The sequence below is a fragment of the Dipodomys spectabilis genome, unplaced genomic scaffold (assembly GCF_019054845.1).
Source record: "Dipodomys spectabilis isolate Male_0828 unplaced genomic scaffold, ASM1905484v1 ptg000112l, whole genome shotgun sequence".
In the NCBI taxonomy this organism is placed as follows: Eukaryota; Metazoa; Chordata; class Mammalia; order Rodentia; family Heteromyidae; genus Dipodomys; species Dipodomys spectabilis.
In genome coordinates, this window is record NW_024870789.1 from 1,805,591 (window position 1) to 1,826,110 (window position 20,520).

Below are 20,520 nucleotides of genomic sequence, written 5' to 3' on the forward strand. Positions count from 1 at the left end.
TTTTTTTTTTTTTTTGGTGGGTCATGGGGCTTGAACTCTAGGCCTGGGCGCTGTCCCTCAGCTCTTCAGCTCAAGGCCAGCGCTCTACCACTTGAGCTACAGCGCCACTTCCGGTTTTCTAGTGGTTTATTGGAGACAAGAGTCTCACAGTCTTTCCTGCCTGGGCTGGCTTTGAACTGCGATCCTCAGATCTCAGCCTCCTGAGTAGCTAGGATTACCGGCGTGAGCCACCAGCGCCCGGCTAAATCTGAGACTCTTATCTCCAGTTAACTACCAGAAAACTGGAAGTGGCACTGCAGCTCAAATGGTATAGCCCTTGCCTTGAGCTGAAGAGCTGAGGGACAGTGCCCAGGCCCAGAGTTCAAACCCCACAACCAACAACAACAACAAAAAATCTGTATGCAGACACACAAATGTTGCTCTCATTATTATAAATAAATTCAATCTATCTCCAATCACAAAAAAAATTGTATTTAAAAATGGTAAATAAAGAAATGCCACAGGGCTAGGAAGGTGGATCAGTGGTAGAGTGCTTGCCTTGTATGCATGAGGCCCTGGGTTTGATTCCTCAGCACCACATAAGCAGAAAAACCTGGAAGTAATGCTGTGGCTCAGTGGTAGGGCAATAGCCTGGAGCTGAAGAGCTGATTCCACAGCACTACTTCCAGTTTTCTGGTAGTTAATTGGAGATAATATTATCAAGGATGGGGCTGGGAAGGTGGCTCAGTGGTAGAGCGCTTGCCTTGCATGTGTGAGGTCCTGGGTTCGATTCCTCAGCACCACATAAGCAAAAAGAAAAAAGCCGGAAGTGGTGCTGTGGCTCAAGTGGTAGAGCGCTAGCCTTGAGCTGAAGAGCTGAGGGACAGCGCCCAGGCCCAGAGTTCAGGCCTCACGACTGGACCAAAAAAAAAAAAAAAAAAGATTATCAAGGATGTTCCTGCCCATGCTAGCTTTGAACCACAATCCTCAGATCTCAGCCTCCTGAGTAGCTAGGATTATGGGTGTGAACCACCAGTGCCCAGCCCCAAACTATTTTTATCCTTCTCAATAGCTTCCATACAACATTATGACCCTAATAACTCACATTGCCAGCAACAGGGTATGTGTACCACCAGTGCCCAGCCCCAAACTATTTTTATCCTTCTCAATAGCTTCCATACAACAGTATGACCGTAATAACTCACATTGCCAGCAACAGGGTATCAGAGATCCCCTTTTTTTTTAGGGGGGGTGGTCGGGGGAGGTCTGGTTGTGGGGCCTGAACCCTGGGCCTGGGCGCTGTCCCTCAGCTCTTCAGCTCAAGGCTAGCACTCTACCACTTGAGCCACAGCGCCACTTCTGGCTTTTTTTCTTTTTGCTTATGTGTTGCTGAGGAATTGAACCCAGGGCCTCATGCATGCAAGGCAAGGGCTCTACCACTGAGCCACCTTTGCAGCCCTGAGAGCTCCCTTTTCTACACATCCTTCACTAGCATTTGTTTTTTAACATTTTTGTCCATCATGGGGCCTAGGCGCTGTCCCTCAGTTCTTCAGCTCAAGGCACGCACTCTACCACTTGAGCTACAGCGCCACTTGCAGTCTTCTGGTGGTTTATTGGAGATAAGAGTCTCACAGACTTTCCTGCCCAGGCTGGCTTTGAACTGTGATCCTCAGATCTCAGCCTACTGAGTACCTAGGATTACAGGTGTGAGCCACCAATGCTTAGCTTTGCTTTTTAACTTTTTTATAACAAACATTCTAATCAGTGTGAGGTAATAAATTCATTCCCTTTCCATTTGCTTTTTCCTATGACTGGTGATATTGAGCATTGTCTTAATAGGTATTTTATCAGAATATATTAATTGACTGGTGATGTTGAACATTGTCTTGATAGGTATTTTATCAGAATATATTAATTGTATAAAGTAGTAGGTTTCATTATGACATGTCATACATGTATATAAGACATTTTTACCATATTTATTGATCACTTGTATTTCTTCTTTTGATTAGTATCTGCTCTAATTATTTGCACTTTTTTGAGGGGGGTCGGGGCAGTCCTAGGGCTTGAACTCAGGCCCTGAGCCTCTTTATGCTCAAGGTTACAGCTCTACTACGTGAACCACAGAACCCCTTCTGGCTTTTTCTAGGTAGTTTGTTGGAGATAAGAGTCTCATGGACTTTTCTACCTGGGCTGGCTTTGAACCACAATCCTCAGATCTCAGTCTGCTGAGTAGCTAGGTTACCGGCACCCAATTTATTTCCCCATGTTTTTATTTGACTAGTTTAGTATTGTTTTGTTTCTTTTTTTAGGGTATTATATACTCCACCACATTGCATTTTGTTATATTGCTCAGCTATAGAACTTCTATTCAGAAATTGGACACTATATCTTCATTAACTTCATAATTTCCTGCTCTTTCCCTATCTTAGAAATAGATAAAAAGGGCTTCATTGTTATAAATTTAAATGTGTTTATATACATTTTAGTTATGTATAAAGCACATAAAATCACAGCTTCCATGAATATAACTTCTGATGATAAAATCTTGTTCTGTAAAAAAAAAAAAAAAAAATCCTACACACACACTATATAAAAAATGTGTTCTTATTTGGGAAATTTTCTATGCACAATAATTGTAAAAACTACATAAATAAATAAATAAATAAATCTTAAGTAAAACTAACTACACAGGAGACTGACATCTGCAGTTAAAGCCAGCCCAGACGGGAAAGGCTGTGAAACTCTTTTATTTTTTTGTCCAGTCGTGGGCCTGAATTCTAGGCCTGGGCGCTGTCCCTTAGCTCTTCAGCTCAAGGCTAGCGCTCTACCACTTGAGCCACAGCACCACTTCCGGCTTTTTTTCTTTTTGCTTATGTGGTGCTGAGGAATCGAACCCAGGGTCTCAGGCATGCAAGGCAAGCGCTCTACCACTGAGCCACCTTCCCAGCCCGGCTGTGAAACTCTTATTTCCCATTAACCACCAAACTACTGGAAGTGGTGCCGTGGCCTAACCTTGAGCAAAAGGGCTCAGGGACAGCGCCCAGGCCCTGAGTTCAAGCCCCGCCCCCCCCCAAAAAAAAAATCTTAACAATTACAATGTTCCTGACAACTGGTTCCCCCTAGTGTTCAATGTCTGCAACTGCCAACCTTACACAGTCAAAATTGCTATTAAAACGCAGGTTCTAAAAACTACACTTGCTTATTATGGCAATATAAAGAATGAAAATAATGAAATGATAATAAAAATTAGTATGAAATAGCCACATCTACCTAAATATGAAAAAGGCTTATTGACTTCAAATATAGATTTCTACTGCCCCTAAATTTATCAAAATCTCTAAAAAACAGCTACGTGGCTGAAAAATACAGGAAGCCTGTACCATCAACAGGGTTTAATCGGAACTCACAAAGAGAACAAGAAAAAATGGTTTATTCAAAACATCCATTTTAAACAATCCTAGTGAAATATAAAATATACAGATCTATTTGAAAGATATACTTAACTTTTTCTTCATCAATAGATTTTTGTGAAGGCACATTCTTTGTTTTTTCTGCCATGGTAAGTCAAAAGGGCTGAAATAAAGAGAGAAGATTCTTTCAAATGTAATTGAAAAGGTTATATTCCTTACACATACTTGAGATCAATAAGGAAGTCTAACATAGACATTTTCACAAGTTTCAGCTTTTCAGTTACGCCACTGACCAGTTTTAAGTTGTAGCTGTTTTACGAGACAATCTTCTATGAAAAACATATTACATACTAGACAACACATACTACAGAGTAATACATTTTACCATAAACACATCAACAGCAACCTTTAAAGAATGGCATATTTCCCTTTCAAATCAAGAGGGCAAGGATCATTCTTTCTTTTAAAAGAACTCCTCATGAGAAAGAGATACCAAGTTTTACCTTAAAATGTAAGATGACCATAAGAAAGATGTTCATGTAGTTATTTAAATTTCCAGAATCACTTACCAGGGAGACTGGGAATTACTGGGAAAATGGGCTTACAACATTCTGAATAAGCTCCTTAGGAAATGAACAGTTCATGTTTGCAAAGCACCGTTAACACACCCAATGTTATACTGGGGGCTCATAGGTTTTACTCCTATAGAAGCTATAATACACATGAACTACTTCATTGCCATATACCATGAAAAATCCAAGCTGGGGAATCGTAAACTTACTTGCTCAGAGTTCAGCTACGCAGCACCCACAGGTCTGAACTGACCCTGTAGCTGGTGTTCTTCTCACTATCTGCAAATGAAGATTCACTGTATTTGCAACAGTTGGGATTTGGGAGGAGGAGAAGAGAAGGGCGAGCTGTGCCGATGTCTACGCAAGCCTCCCAGAGCAGGCCAGGCCTCCCGTGCTTCCCCCCCACCCCACCCCCACTTTGGGGTATCTCACAAAGATACAAAGAAAATAAAGTCTGCTTCTTTTAAAGAAAGTATTATACATACGCTAAAAGCAAACCAGAGTGGAGAATGGCTCTGTTCCGTGCCTCCTTCATTTGATCTATCCTGAGGATTATTCCACTTCATTTTTTCACTTCATTATTTCACTTCATTTTTCCTTGATGCTATTTCTAATATGGTCCTCCATTCTGTAGTATGGTTTAGTATGGTATCTATAAATATAGTATAGTATCTATAAATATTTACTACTTATTTAACACAAAACACACGCTGGGCTTTGCAGTCCTTAATTGCAATCAACAATAAACACCAATAATAGAGTTTGCTTCTTTTTTTTTTTTTTTAATAAGTCGTGGGGCTTGAATTCTAGGAACTCTGAGGCTGGGCACTGTCTCTGAGCTCTTCAACTCAAAGCAAGTGCTCTACCTCCTGAGCCACAGCACCACTTCTGGTTTCCTGGTGGTTAGTTGGAGATAAGATTCTCACAGACGTTCTTGCCCCGGGTGGCTTTGAACCTTGATCCTCAGATCTCAGTCTCCGGAGTAGCTAGCATTACAGGCATGAGCCACTGGTGACTGGCTGTTTCTTAATCTCTTATACTTACTTTCTCTCAGAATTTGAAGTTGGTAATTACAAATTCAAGAGATGTATCTCTGTCAAACTACTATTTTGGGTAAATTTGTTGAAGATGGTTTGAAAAATAGAGGTACAAATTACCTTGTAGTTGCAAATGCAAATTTGAAAAGTTTCAAAATGTGAGTTCTGTTGAAACACACCTGTAATCTTAGCTGTTCAGGAGGCTGAGATCTGAGGATCACCATTTGAAGCCTGTGCAAGAAAGTCCTTCAGACTCTTCAATTAACCACATACATATTAAAAAAAAAAAAAAAAAGCTAAAAGGAGAGCTGTGGCTCAAGTGTTAGAGCACTAGTCCTAAGCAAAGAAAGCTCAGGCACAGTCCCCAGGCCCTGAGTTCAAAGCTCCAGGACCCACCACAAATAAAAATTGAAAAAATAAAATAAATAAGTAAACTAATTTCTTTTTATGGACCACTTATTTCAGGGACATATGTGATCATAATCTCTTAAGTAGTTGTAGAGAGGGTTTCTGTTCAACATGTCAGCTTATGACAGTTATGAGGGCAGTGTGTCTCCACGTACCACCCTCATCCATCCCATCCCAACCCATCCCTTCATGTTATCAGCTTCCATTTTCACCCATTGTTTTGAGAATTAAAATATAATCTCTGAATGAGAAATATACAATACTGCATTACTAAGCTCAGGTATACAATATCCTTTGATTTGGGGAAAGCAGTTGAGTTATCTGGATGAATCAGAGAAGCAGGGTCTGTTTTCTGCTCAGGACCTTTGTCTTCACTAAGAGAAAGTTTTGTCCATAGATCCAGACAGACACCCTCCCTGACCCACAGCCTCCACAACATAAGGGCTATCAGTACACAGGACTACATAACTAAATTACCTATTATATTGATCTATAAATCCACATATTGGTATACAAATCTATGTCTATAAACACTATATGAAGATTGTAAAGAACTAATTTCAAAAGTAGTGAATGAAAAGCATCTCCTCCTTGCGTGAACCACATAAACCACACCCTAGAGTAAGCAAATATGTGATAGAGGGTTTTTTGTTATTGTTGTTTGTTCTGTTGTTTGTTATTGTTGTCTTGCTCTGCAGCCCAGGCTGGCCTTCAACTCTCAAACTTCTTGTCCCAGCCTCCTCAGAGCTCAGATTACATGTGTATACCTCACCTAGGGTTTATTTTTTTTAACTGGTTTCATTAAGTCATTGTTCTATGTATATATAACATGCTTTGACTGTATTCACTCCTCACCCTCTTACTAGTCACTACACTCACCAAAAACAAGAAAAAAAGAGAGAATCCACAAGGCACTTGCATACTGAGAGATGTGACAGCGGTCTGTAGAAAACAAGGTAAGTAATTGACCAAGTTATAAGAAATCACTTCTTTTTCATGAAGTGGTTAATTGAAAAGACCATTGGCAAGCAGCGATCATTCAGGCTCAGGTACTACCACAACAGTTCTTGGAAATGAAGTGGGGTTTATAATATTAAGAAAAATAAATGCATCCAAGATGGTGGACTGCAGGCATCCAGCACTCACCACCACCACCCCCCGCCCCTCCGCAAAGAACCAAAGTAACAGTGTGTAGCTGCCCTTCAAGGTGAACTACCATGGGAAAACACTGAAAATCAGCACGAGAGGATTGGAAATGGGTAAGACTCAGAACTAGGACAAGCCGCCTAGAAAGAGAAACAAAATATCCTGATATCTGCCACCTTGCCTCCTCAAAAGAGAGAGGAAATCTCCCTTTCCATGGGTGAGGGTCAGAGCAGGTCCCAGAAAATTCTACCACAAATGCTGACAATCCTAGCTGTCAGAAAGCCTCTCAAGGCTGGGAATGTGGCTCAGTGGTAGAGGCTTAGCCTTGAGCAAAGGTAGTTCAGGGTCAGTGCCTGAACTGAGGAGGAGGAGGAGGAGGAGGAAGGGAGGGAGGGAGGGAGAGAGGGAGGGAGGGAGGAGGAGGAGGACTTTCAATCCTCCCAGGCTGGCAGCCATACAAATAAGTAGACTGTGTTCTGCACAGTGGACCAGCATCCTCTCCTGACCAACCCTCAGAGTGCTGTCATCAGAAGCAGTCTTGAGGAGGGAGCTGTTAGATTTTGTTTGGCACTAGCAATTGCATGCATAGCCCTGTCTCTGAGAACACAGACATTTCATTGTACTGGTCAGCAGCCAGCTGCCTCTCACACCCAACTTGACCCAGAAGAGTGACTGTGAACAAAGCCCACCAAGTGCCCTACAGAGGGTGGGCACCAAGACAGAAAGAAATGGAGGTTGCTGACCTAGAGAACAAGGAGCTTGGAGTGCTTTCCTTCCGTGGCAGAGGGTGTGGCCAGCACTGTGCCTGGACTCAAGGCAGAAGCTCACACAGCTCCTGCTGCACTCTCTGCAATACCATGCACAGCTGCCTGCTGGAGGAGAGTGAGGCTCTCTCATGTGGCTCCCACACAAGCAGACTGGGGAGGGTGTCTTATACGATTCCACGGCTGAGGCCATCACCTTACCTCTGGCATGCATGCAGCCATCACCCTGCCCTAAATGCCAATAGCCAAAGAGGCCCCAGGAGGAACAATTCCTGTACCCACACCCATCCTGTCCCTGGGCACACACCACCATCCACAGAGGGCCATGGCAGTGCCTGCTACCCCGCCCCCCGGGTTTCCCGCCATTGCACTGCCCAGCCGTGAGTGAAAAATGCACTCCCGTCAAAAGTGAGTGCAGTCACAAGGAAGGGGTTTTGTGGCTCCTACCACCACCTCTCCATCTGCATCTTGACAAAAGTACTTCAGAACTCACATCAATGATATGGCTGCCAGTGCCAGAGGCCCCTGCCTGTCACAAAACTAGCATCAGCAGTACCAAGTATTTCATCCATTTCTTTTCTTTCCTTTTTTTTTTTTTTTGTCAGTTGTGGGGCTTGAACTCTGGGCCTGGGCGCTGTCCCTCAGCTCTTCAGCTCAAGGCAAGTGCTCTACCACTTGAGCCACAATGCCACTTCTACTTTTTCTGGTGGTTTATTAGAGATAAGAGTCTCACAGACTTTCCTGCCCAGGCTGGCTTTGAACTGTAATCCTCATATCTCAGTCTCCTGAATTGCTATGATTACAGGCATGAGCCACTAGCACCCAGCTTTAACTAGTATTTTTTACTTACATTGAGTTTGCTAAACTATAACCCTATTGTAAGACAGGGTCATCTGTGTGTATCTATACAAAGCTATATTTTCTTCAGAATCTTCCATCAAAGCAAAGTAGTTCAAGAGACTGGAGAAACTGGTATAAGAATTGAACTGTCTTTCCCTTTTTTACTTTTCTATTGTGATATACATAATATAAAATTTGCCATTCTAGCCGGCTTTAAGTGTTCATTCTTATAAGCACATGTTTTCTTTTGTGTGTGTCTGAAAATACTGTACAGAGGGGTTACAATTACATGGGCAAGATAATGAGTACATTTCTTTTTTTTTGGTCCGGTCATGGGGCCTGAACTCTGGGCCTGGGTGCTGTCCCTCAGCTCTTCAGCTCAAGGCTGGCACTCTACCACTTGAGCCACAGCGCCACTTCTGGCTTTTTTTTTCTTTTGTGGTGCAGAGGAATCGAACCCAGGGCCTTGAGCATGCAAGGCAAGCGCTCTACCACTGAGCCCCCTTCCCAGCCCCAATGAGTACATTTCTTATCAAGCATTGTAACCTCCTCCTTTGTTTCCCCTTCCCATCTCTTCCCATCCTCACCTGGCCCCCCCACCCAATCCTCCTCGCCCTTATTTTTCTTTTTTATTGTTAAGTTTTTTCTTGTGAAAATACTGTACAGAGGGATTTACAATTACATGAGCAAGGTAATGAGTACATTTCTTATCAAGCATTTTTGCCTCCTCCTTTGTTTCTCCTTACCATCCTGCCCTCCCATCTCCCCCTCTCCACCCCCTCTCCGCCCACCCGCCAAAGTTGTAAAGTTCGTTTTTCAACATAACGTTTTGTACACCTCATTGTTGCAATGGGTCCACCTGTATCCCTATTTAAACAATTTGTTTTTTCCCTTCCACTCCCCAAATCATACCAACATCAAATACAGTGAAAACAGGGGTTATGGGGCTGGGAAGGTGGCTCAGTGGTACAGTGCTTGTCTTGCATGCATAAGGCCCTGGGTTCAATTCCTCATCACCACATAAGCAGAAAAGGCCGGAAGTGGTGCTGTGGTTTAAGTGGTAGCGCGCTAGCCTTGAGCTGAAGAGCTGAGGGACAGCGCCCAGGCCCAGAATTCAAGTCCCACAACCGACAAAAAAAAAAAAAAAAAAACATGAGTTATTCTTTGCAATTGATATTGGTCTAAAGAACAGTAATATTAGCCGGGCGCCGGTGGCTCACGCTGTAATCCTAGCTACTCAGGAGGCTGAGATCTGAGAATCACAGTTCAAAAGCCAGCCCGGGCAGGAAAGACCCTGAGACTCCTATCTCCAATAAACCACTAGAAAACCAGAAGTGGCGCTGTGGCTCCGCACAATCTTCCCTTTCATCCTGTACCTGTACCTGTGCGATCTCCCCACCCCCACCCCCACCCTGCCTCTCTTTCATTTTCTTTTCTCTCTCTGGGACCTTTTTTCATGGACTTTAGTCTGTATTACATATTGTGAAACACACAAAGAAACAATAAACTGTCTTGAAGTTACCCGTCACTAAAGAGCTCACCAAAAATTAAATGCCTGCTATTCTCTGCTAAACATTATGAACAATCCTGATCACTGTGGCTGCCTGGATGGAGCAAATGTGATCATTAAACATGCCTCAGGGCATCTACTACTACAAGTTAATGTTGAACAAAAGACTTTTGTACCTCTTCTGGAACCGGTTTAAGCCTGTAGTTATGATTCTATAATTTGATTACTGCATCTACAGGTGACATAGAAGTGCTACGTAGAAGCCAGGCTCTCATGGTTCACACCTGTAATCCTAACTACTCAAGAGGCTGAGATCTGATGGTTCAAAGATAACCAGGACAGCTGGGCACTGGTGGCTCACGCCTGTAATCCTAGCTACTCAGGAGGCTGAGATCTGAGGATCATGGTTCAAAGCCAGCCCGGGCAGGAAAGTCCATGAAACTCTTATCTCCAATAAACCACCAGAAAACCAGAAGTGGCACTGTAGCTCAAGTGGTAGAGAACTAGCCTTGAGCTGAAGAGCTGAAGGGCAGTGCTCAGACCCAGAGTTCAAGTCCCATGACCAACAACAACAACAAAAAAGATAACCAGAACAAGAAAATCCATGACACTCTTACCTCCAGTTAACTACCCAAAAAGTCAAAAATGGAGCACTAGCCTTGAGCAGAAAAGTCCAGAACAATGCTGAACAGTGCCCAGGCCCTGAATTCAAGCCCCAGGACCAGCACAAATACAAAAAGAAAAAAAAGAAAGGAAACCAAAAAAAAAAGAAAAAAGGAAACCTCAGGTTTATACCAGCCTAACCAATTAAATTATGTTTTAATTGCTACATGATTATACATATTTATGGGACACATGCTTCAATGTACACACACAATGTACACACACAAATGTAGCTCAGTGCTAGATCATTTGTCTAGCGTGTACAAGGTCCTAGGTGTGACCCCCAGCTCCACACCACAAAATCCTCTATTTACTCTTTGAAAATGCACAGTGTCAACTACATTCATACCACCATGCTGTAGAACTAGAACTTATTCCTCCCATTTAACTGTAACTTACTACCCAATGACTACTTTCCCCTATGCCTTTTGCCTTTACTTTCCCTGGAAAGCCTACATAGGTATATCAAACTCCAGGGTATAAATGAGAAATCCTATCTGAAAAAAAAAAAAAACTAAAAAGCCAAGTGAATGTACTTGGGAGGCTGTAGCAAAAGAATTGTGAATGCAAGGTAAGGCTGAATTACATCAAGAACCTGTCTCAAAATATTTTTTTAAAAAAGAAAATAATAAAGGAAAAGAAAAAATCCAAAATGAAATCCTATATTATGTTCTTGATTAGTTAATATCTTCTAGACTTGGTGACTTATCACTAAATTGCATAAGTGATTGAATAGAAATATATTTTAGAAAGATATATTACCAAGCATGGTACTGCATGCTTATCCTGGACAAAGTTAGTGAGACCCTGTCTCAAAAATAAAATATACAACAAAAGGGCTAGAGGTATCACTCAAGTGGTAAAGTGCTTGTCTATCATGTATGAGGCCCTGAGTTCAGTCCCCAGTACTTCAAAATAAGAAAAAAATTAGCACCCACAGTGTTACATGTAAATTTACTGTATTAATCCAAAGAATAGGAGCTGCCTTTTGGTTATGCATAATCTGATTTTTATTAAGGATAGTTTCAAAGCAGAGACCACAGGAATTTTGTGAATAGTCACTTCAGAAGAATAATTATAATACTACTACAAAAAGACTGGTTAGGATGTACTTTAAACATGTTCTGAATTTTATATATCTTTGAGAGTCTAATGAGACATATTCTCTCACACCTATATACTGACTCACAAAAACCTGTGTTTACTTTCAGCAGGTTCACAGATCCCCAAAACTCCCAAAGAGCAACAGAAGAAATACAGTAGCCCAAAAATATAAGGGAAAATGTTCACACTAACTTATAAAGAAACAAAAATTGAAATGTTGAGGAGGTACCATTTTTCATTCCTCACAGTAACAAAATCAGAATGTCTCACATCTTGCATTTAGAATGGTATGGGTGAAATGTTATACATGTTATAGCATGTAAATATTAATTAGAAGTACCTTTTAAGAAAACTATTTGCCAGAACCTATCAAAATGCTGATGTGCAAACACTGTGACTTGGCATTGCACTTTTCTTAGCATCTTTGTGTGAAATTTTAAAAAATTAATAAAATAAAAGCTAAACCTAAAACTTAGCAACAGGACAGTGGATATTTTTTTCCAGAACTGGGGTTTGAACTCGGGGCCTTGTGCTCTCACTCTGCTTTTTCTCTCAAGGCTGGTGCTCAACCACTTAAGCCAAAGATTCACTTCTGGCTTTTTATTGGTTGAAGTTAAGAATATCAAAGATTTGCTTGCCTGGACTGGCTTTGAAACTTGATTCTCAGATCTCAGCCTCCTGAGTAGCTAGGACTACAGGTATGAGCCTCTCACTGATCCATTCAGCCTGGCTGAAAATGGATTTACAATAATCAGGTATACCCTTATTTGATAGTCCTGAAATTTGAACTCAGAACTTTGCACTTGCTATGCAAGTGTTTAAGACACAGCTCTAACCCAAAATATAGGATATATTTTTCAAAAAGAATGAGGTACATCTACATCGTCTCATTTAGAAAGAATATTACTCAGTGAAAAGCAAACTTACAAGGTACTATGTCTAGCACTACTCTACTTGAGTTTCAAAATAAAATTTGGAGGGGGGTTGTTTTGTTTTGTTTTTTGTCAGTCATGGGGCTTGAACTCTGGGCCTGGGCGCTGCCCCTCAGCTCTTCAACTCAAGGCTAGCACTCTACCACTTGAGCCACAGCATTACTTCCGGTTTTCTGATAGTTTATTAGAGATAAGAGTTTCACGGACTTTCCTTCCCTAGCTGGCTTTGAACCATGATACTCAGCTCTCAGCTTCCTGAGTAGCTAGGATTACAAGTGTGAGCCACCAGTGCCTAGCAAAATAAAAAATTTTTAATGTGCAGTTACATACAAATATTTATCCATGTGTATAATCTGCGTGTGCATCTGTGTTAGAGGGCAGTCTTCCTGTTTGTGTGTGTGCATCTGTGTGTGTGTTAGAGGTTAGTCTTCCTCTTTTTGGCGTCAACAGAAGTATCTGCATACCAAAATAGACACTTCGGTAATCTTTCTAACCCCTCATGAGAACAAAAACTGGCCTCATAAATTCCTCTTTGGCCAGCCAAATCAGGGGTTTTATAGAGATCTAAGACAGCGCCCAGGCCCAAAGTTCAGGCCCCACGAACAACAACAACAACAACAAAAAAAAAGATTTGCTGGGCACCGGTGGCTCTTATCTGTAATCCTAGCTACTCAGGAAGCCGAGATCCACAGATCATAGTTCAAAGCCACTCTGGGCTGGGAAGGTGGCTCAGTGGTAGAGCGCTTGCCTTGCATGCCTGAGGCCCTGGGTTCGATTTCTCAGCACCACATAAGCAAAAAGAAAAAAGCCGGAAGTGGTAATGTGGCTCAAGTGGTAGAGCGCTAGCCTTGAGCTGAAGAGCTGAGGGACAGCGCCCAGGCCCAGAGTTTAAGCCCCAAGGCTAACAAAAACAAATAAACAAAAAGAGATCTAAGAGAGAGCTAATGATGTGGCTCTAGTGACAGAACACTTGCCAAACATGAGTGAGCCCATGGGTTCAGTCTGCAGTACTGCAGAGAGAGATCTAAGAGACATTTGCAAGAGGATTGGTAAAGAGGTTTCTTAGGAGAAAACTATTCTGGAGGTTGCTAACCTTCTTTTGGGGGAAAAGGGAAGGGAAGACATAAGTGTAGAATAATCAGACATCCCTCACCATTTTCCCCATGACTGGCCCTGGCTTAATTATTAATGGTACGTGCTGTGTGTGTGTGTGTGTGTGTATGTCTGTGTGTCTGTGTGTCTGTGTGTCTCTGTCTGTGTCTCTGTCTGTGTCTAGGTCTGTGTGTGCACATGCATACCAGTCCTAGGGCTCAAACGCAGGGCCTGAGAACTGTCTCTGAGCTTTTCTGCTCAAGGCTGGCATTCTATCACTTGAACCACAGCTCCAATTCTAGCTTTTTGGTGGTTAACTAGAGGTAAAAGTCTCACAGACTTTCCTGCCCAACTTCTTTCAAATAGGTCCTCAGATCTCAGCCTCCCAAGTAGGTAAGATGACACATGTGAGCCACCAGTACCAGCTGGCACCTGCTTTTTATTGTGAACTATCCCAACTAGTACGGTAACAATATGGCTACCCTGGCTCAGTGACATGGCTACCCTCCCCACCTCCCAGTTTCTGATATAGGTCTCTGTAGTTGCCTGACTCCCATGTGAACTAAGTCAGATGCACTCAGAAAGTCCAAGTGAATTTGAATCAAGATGTCCTGAGTGTTTCTATCGGTTCAACCAGCATCGTCTTAGATCTTTGTTTTTGCTGCTGTAGTTGTTTTCAAATTCTAGGTCTTACTACATATCCCAGATTCTCCTAGAACTTGAGGTCTTCCTGCCTCAGCCTTCCAAGTGCTGGGATTACAGGTATATACCACCATGCCCGGCTCCTGTGGTCCTGTATCTTATCAAATAAGATGTATACCCAAAATAGAAATGTGTCTATCTAGATCATAGAAGCAACAGGAAAGAAGAGGGTCTACCAAGAACCTCCCAAGAGTTACTAATGCTCCCCCAAAGTGAGTTCATTTTGAGGCGCAAGCGCAGATGGCGCGGGCCGCAGGTCAGTTGTGGCGCGGGAACAGAGGCTGCTCGGCCTCTGCGTCTTCGCCGCCATGGCTAGTCAGTCGCAGGGGATTCAGCAGCTGCTGCAGGCCGAGAAGCAAGCATGCCGCCGAGAAGGTGTCCGAGGCCCGCAAGCGAAACAACCGAAGGCTGAAGCAGGCCAAAGAAGAAGCGCAGGCTGAAATCGAACAGTACCGCCCGCAGAGGGAGAGAGTTCAAGGCCAAGGAAGCCGCGGCCCTGGGATCCCATGGCAGTTGCAGAAATGAGGTGGAGGAGACTAAGGAGAAGATGACCATCCTCCAGAACCACTTCCTGCAGAACAAGGAGAAAGTTCTAGAAAATCTCTTGGCCTTTGTGTGTGACATCCAGCCAGAAATCCACGAGAACTACCGCATAAATGGCTAGGACAAGAGAAGCGCCTTTCCATGGACTGTGAGGCTTAGCAAAGCTCCAGTTCTGTGCTGTGAGAGACATTAAATTATTTCTGTATTCAGAGTAGCCAGTCTAGCTTCTGTGTCTAAATTTAGTGTTTATCCAAAGGTTCATCTTTTTTTTTTTTTTTGAGTCCAGTCATGGGCCTGAACTCTGGGTCTGGCCGCTGTCCCTCAGCTCTTCAGCTCAAGGCTAGAGCTCTACCACTTGAGCCACAGCGCCACATCTGGCTTTTTGCTTATGTGGTGCTGAGGAATCGAACCCATGGCCTCAAGCATGCAAAGCAAGCGCTCTACCACTGAGCCACCTTCCCAGCCCTAAAGGTTCATCTTTATACCTCTTATTTCTTAGGAATTTAATGAGTCTATGTTGTCTGTTTTCCTATGCCTTTCAGCTCAAGCAATGTGTTAGTGTCACTTTTTTCCCTTAGATCTTAATAGGATCAAAAAATTATAATTCTTTGAAGAAAGAAAGGGATTAAGTAATTTTTTTCCCTTATACTTTCTTAAAGGTCAGGGGCTTTATCTATGAAAAAGTAGTATGTAGTTATTTGTAACTTGTACAAAGCAGCAGCCAGCCTTAAAACAGTCCATTCTGGCTAAATGTTAGAACATTGAATTCTAATGTACTTTTTGGGGGCTGCTGTTAGTTTATTTTAATCAAAATGACTAGATGATAGGACTTAAGAACTTACTACATGTTACTTGGTGTACTGATAATCATTTAAGAGTAAAATCTTTGTGTGAAAAAAAAAAAGGGAGTTCATTTTAACCATCTATGAAGCTTAGCCCAAAGCTATCATGCCACTCAAAAACTGGCTGTAACCTCTCTCCCTTCCCTCTTGTTAGACAAGAACTAACTAAAAAATGAATGAAAGAAGATGTCAGCATGGAAAAAGTTAAGTAGAGAAAGGCACAAAAATAGAAGCAAAAAAGAGCTAGTGAGCTTACAGAGACAACAATGGGAAAGAGATACAGAGAAAGTAGAATAGAGAAAGAGGCAGCCAGGGACAAGGGGGAAGAACTCAGTAAAAAGCCAAAGGAGATTAATTTGCTTTAAAGTTTGTTTGTTTGTTTGTTACCAGTCCTGGGGCTTGAACTCAGGGCCTGGGCCCTGTCCTTGAGCTTCTTTTGCTCAAGGCTAGCACTCTACCACTTGAGCCACAGCAACACTTCCGGCTTTTTCTGCTTATGTGGAACTGAAGAATCAAACCCAGGGCTTTATGCATGCTAGGCAAGTACTCTACCACTCGGCCACATTCCCAACCCTGCTTTAAAGTTTTGGCTTTTATATATGACCAAACATTTTAATTACTAAGTTTATACTGTTGTGTAAGTACGAGTTCCTTCTAACTTAGAATTACGAGGAAGCCCTGCTCAAATGTTCATATAAAAACAGGAGGGATATACAATCATTTGAATTAAGAAATCAAAATCCAAAATGAAATTTTGATTTTATTGTATTCCATAAGTCATGCTTGTTCAAAACATGGTTTCTTGCGTGAGTGTAGGGAGCCTTTTAGATAAACTAGGCTCCGCAGAAGTTATTATGATTATTTCTAAGGGAGAGTCTTTCCTTATGCACCTATTATTTGAATGTGTTACTGTAAGCAAGTATTACTTTTAGCGTTCTCAACAGAAGATGAAAATAAGAATACTTTTTCTGGCCCAGGGCCTTGAGTGTGTTAGGTAACCATTCTACCACTTGAGTCATGCCCCCAACCCAAGAAATTTTTAATCTTTTATTTTGCCAGTCCTGGAGCTTGAACTCAGGGCCTGGGCATTGTCCTTGAGCTTCTTTTGCTCAAGGTTAGAGCTCTACCACTTGAGCCACATCACCACTTTTGGCTTTTTCTGTTTACGTGGTACTGAGGAATAGAACCCAGGGCTTCATGCATGCTAGGCAAGCACACTACCACTAAGCCACATTCCCAGCCCTTTAATATTTTTAAATAAGCAAGTAGCTGGTAGATAATGATCATAAGGCCCAGACTCGGACCTAGCACTCAGCCAAGCCATTCCTCTAATACCCCATCCCTGAGCATGGGCATTTGATAGCTGCTATTCTCCTGCTCAACATGGATACTTCTGAATGACCACTCCCTCTGTGACTGCCACTTGCTTCCATTTTCCCCCTTACTGTCTGCTTTTTCTCCTCTTCTGGTAGTCTTTCACCTCGTTACATGCCATCTATGAAAGCTCTCAAGGTCATATAGCCCATGGACAGAGTCAGATTCACTTACAATTCATTATGCATTGATTTCCTTTTCAAAGCTTCAGAATGTTGGAAATAATTTGTATGTCCTGACTTTCTTTTAGATGGAAAGAAAACACTTGAAATAAAAAAAATGAACTGTAAACCAAAATATGTCTGATGAAAATCAAACCCAGGACACAATAATGGAAAGGCTAAGAAGAGGTCCATTTCTGGTACTCTGTCCTAGGAGGACTCTGGGATTTTGATTATCAACTAGAATTTAACCAGGAAAAACAGGAGAGATAAATACCTTTTACTCACCAAAAAACTGAACAAGAGAGATACATTAAAGGAAATAAATTTGAGGAAAAATATCATCTGAACTCAAAGCCTATTATGCACCCAAAAATTCCTTTAATTAAAATACCTCTTGACTATGACACACAAACAAATAGCATCAAACATAATTCAGATTTTATTTATCAGGAAAACTATGCAAGAGAAGTTCCTATAAATACCATGAATGTGGAAAAATCTTCAATGAACATATTCTTCTTTCTAATCAGATTCACACCAGAGAGAAACCCATTGAACATGGAACCCACAACCCGTCTCTTACCCAACCACAGATAGTCCCTACAGGGGAGAAACCTTATAAGTGTGATGAGTGTGGGAAAAGATTCAGCCAGAGAATACGTCCTATTCAACATCAGAGAATTCACACAGGGGAAAACTTTTATTTGTGATGAATGTGGGAAAGCCTTTCGCCAACATTCCTCCTTCACTCAACTTCTGAGAATCCATACTGGAGAGTAGTCCTATAAGTGTAATCAATGTGGCAAAGCCTTCAGCTGTATCACATCTCTTACTGAGCATCATAGATGTCATATTGAAGAGAAACAGTATGAATGTAATTTTTGCAGAAAGCCTTCAGCCAGAGTACACATCTTAATCAACATGAAAGAACACATACAGGAGAGAAGTCCTATAAGTGTCATGAGTGTGGGAAAGCCTTTTGCCAGATTACTCACCTTAATCAACACAAGAAAATCCATGTGCAGGAGAAATTGCAGAAGTACAAATGTGAGACAGTTCTAAGCCATAGTCTTTCATTCAGTGGCACATAAGATAGCTAAATCACGCACTTAAAAAATGTGGGAATATGGGGCTGGGAAGGTGGCTCAGTGGTGAGCGCTTGCCTTGCATGCGTGAGGCCCTGGGTTTGATTCCTCAGCACCAGTGAGCAAAAAGAATAAAGCTGGAATTGGCGCTGTGGCTCAAGTGGTAGAGCACTAGCCTTGAGCTGAAGAGCTGAGGGACAGCGCCCATGCCCAGAGTTCAGGCCCCAAGACTGGACCCCCCCAAAAAAAAGTGGGAATTGTTTTTATCAGACTCTTGTTCCTTCTAGTATCAAATTATTTATAGTGAAAAGAAAGCTTATAAATAAATTTTAATGTGTAGAAACCAAATAAATTTATACCTTAAGCTAGCAGCATTTCACATTCCCAGGAAGATTACAAATAGTCAATATTGTTTTATAAACAAAAATATATTTAGCTGTTTTTTTGGGGGGGGGGTCCCGTCTTGGGGCCTAAACTCTGGGCCTGGGCGCTGTCCCTCAGCTCTTCAGCTCAAGGCTAGCACTCTACCACTTGAGCCACAGCGCCACTTTCCCGCTTTTTTCTTTTTGCTTATATGGTGCTGGGGAGTTGAACCCAGGGCCTCATGCATGCAAGGCAAGCGCTCTACCACTGAGCCACCTTCCCAGCCCATTTAGCTGTATTCTTAATCTGATATAAAACTTCCAAAATAAACTTCTAGGTGTAGGTACATGCCTGTAACCCCAGCATTCAGGAAGCTGAGGCAAAAGGATAACAACAAGTTTAAAGGCAGCCTGGGCTGCATAGTTTGACTCTGTCTCAAGAGGAAAGATAGGGTAGGAGACAAAGAAAAGAAAGAATACACCTTCTATTGGGTGCTGGTGGCTCATGTCTGTAACCCTAAATACTCAGAAGGCTGATATCTGAGGATCATGGTTATAAGCCAACCTGGGCAGGCGAGTCCTGTGAGACTGTACTATTAAACACCAGAAAACTGGAAGTGGCACTGTGGCTCTAAGTGGTAGAGCACCAGCCTTGAGCAGAAGAGCTCAGGCACAGCGCCCAGGCTCAGAGTTCAAGCCCTATGACCAAAAAAAAAAAAGAATGTACCTTCCACACTGGCAAAATGTGTGCCTGACCACACCAAGTGCTGGGCCATGCAGTTCAACCTTGGAGAGAGAGAGAGACAGAGACAGAGAGAGAAAGAGAGAGGAGAGTTGTATAATCAATGACTTATAATTATTTATCTGTAAATTTTATGCCATAAAGTTTTTAAGTAAGTTTTTACATAAACATTGGTTAAGCAATACAATGCTATAGTAAAACCAGTTACACAAATCAAAATAACAGTATTTCTGGAATTTCATTTACAATTTTTACTATATCTAGTTTTCATATTTTTTATTTATGTGTTTGTGTGTGTGTGTGTGTGTGTGTGTGTGTGTGTGTGTGTGTGTGTGTGTGTATATGTGTGCTGGTCATGAGGCTTGAACTTGGGGCTTGAGCTTTTTTGCTCAAGGCTAGTGCTCGAACCCTTGAGCCACAGCTCCACTCTTTTTTTTGGTGGTTAATTGGAGATGAGTCTCATGGACTTTCCTGCCTGGCCTGGCTTAACTGGGATCCTCAGATCTCAGTGACCTGAGTAGCTAATATTACACACATGAGCCACCAACCTCTCTTTAGTTTTAGTATTTTTAAAGAACATAGGATTGTAGCTTGACCTAGGAAATATCTCTAAAAATTATGGGCTTCCTATACTAACTATCTTTGTTCTACTCCCATCAGAATAAATGTGCAGCTTTTGGAATTAAAATATTCATTGTTATACCACAAAAAAATACTGTGTGCCATCATTTGAGAAACTGTGATAGGACATACTATTCTTTTTAGTAATCCTTTCCTTTTCTTCAAAAAAATAATAGGATCACTTTGAGAAAAGAATTGGAGGGCCAAGCACCAGTGGCTCAAACCTGTAATCCTAGTTACTCAGGAGGCTGAGATCTGAGAATTGAGGTTCAAAGCCAGCCCAGGCAGGGAAAGTCGTGAGACTCTTATCTCCAAAAACCACTCAGAAAACCAGAAGTGGTGCTGTGGCTCAAGTGGTAGTGTGTTAGCCTTGAGGTGAGGGACTGTGCCCAGGCCCAGAGTTCGAGCCCCACAACCGACAAAAAAAAAAAAATGAATTGGAGGACACTGGTGATCTCATTGACAAACCTTGAAATTTTTATTTATAGAAATGCTTTTCTGTCCTGTTAGTCTAGTTTTAAGTTAACCTATAGCAAATGTAGATTATCATTTTATTCTGATGTTGGTTAACATGGGAAATACTTTACAGACACATAATATGAATGATTGTTTCTTATTGGGCCCA

At 42.0% G+C, this 20,520-nt stretch overlaps 1 long non-coding RNA gene and 1 pseudogene across 1 annotated transcript; both read left to right on the plus strand.

Annotated features, from left to right (window-relative positions):
- The first annotated feature begins 14,449 nt into the window (after positions 1-14,449).
- On the plus strand, positions 14,450-14,844 carry LOC122114894 (annotated as a pseudogene).
- A 4-nt stretch (positions 14,845-14,848) lies between these two features.
- Positions 14,849-15,588, plus strand: LOC122114896. The gene is made up of 2 exons (XR_006148659.1): positions 14,849-14,961; positions 15,177-15,588. It is a non-coding gene; the product is annotated as an uncharacterized LOC122114896 (long non-coding RNA).
- Positions 15,589-20,520: the final 4,932 nt, after the last annotated feature.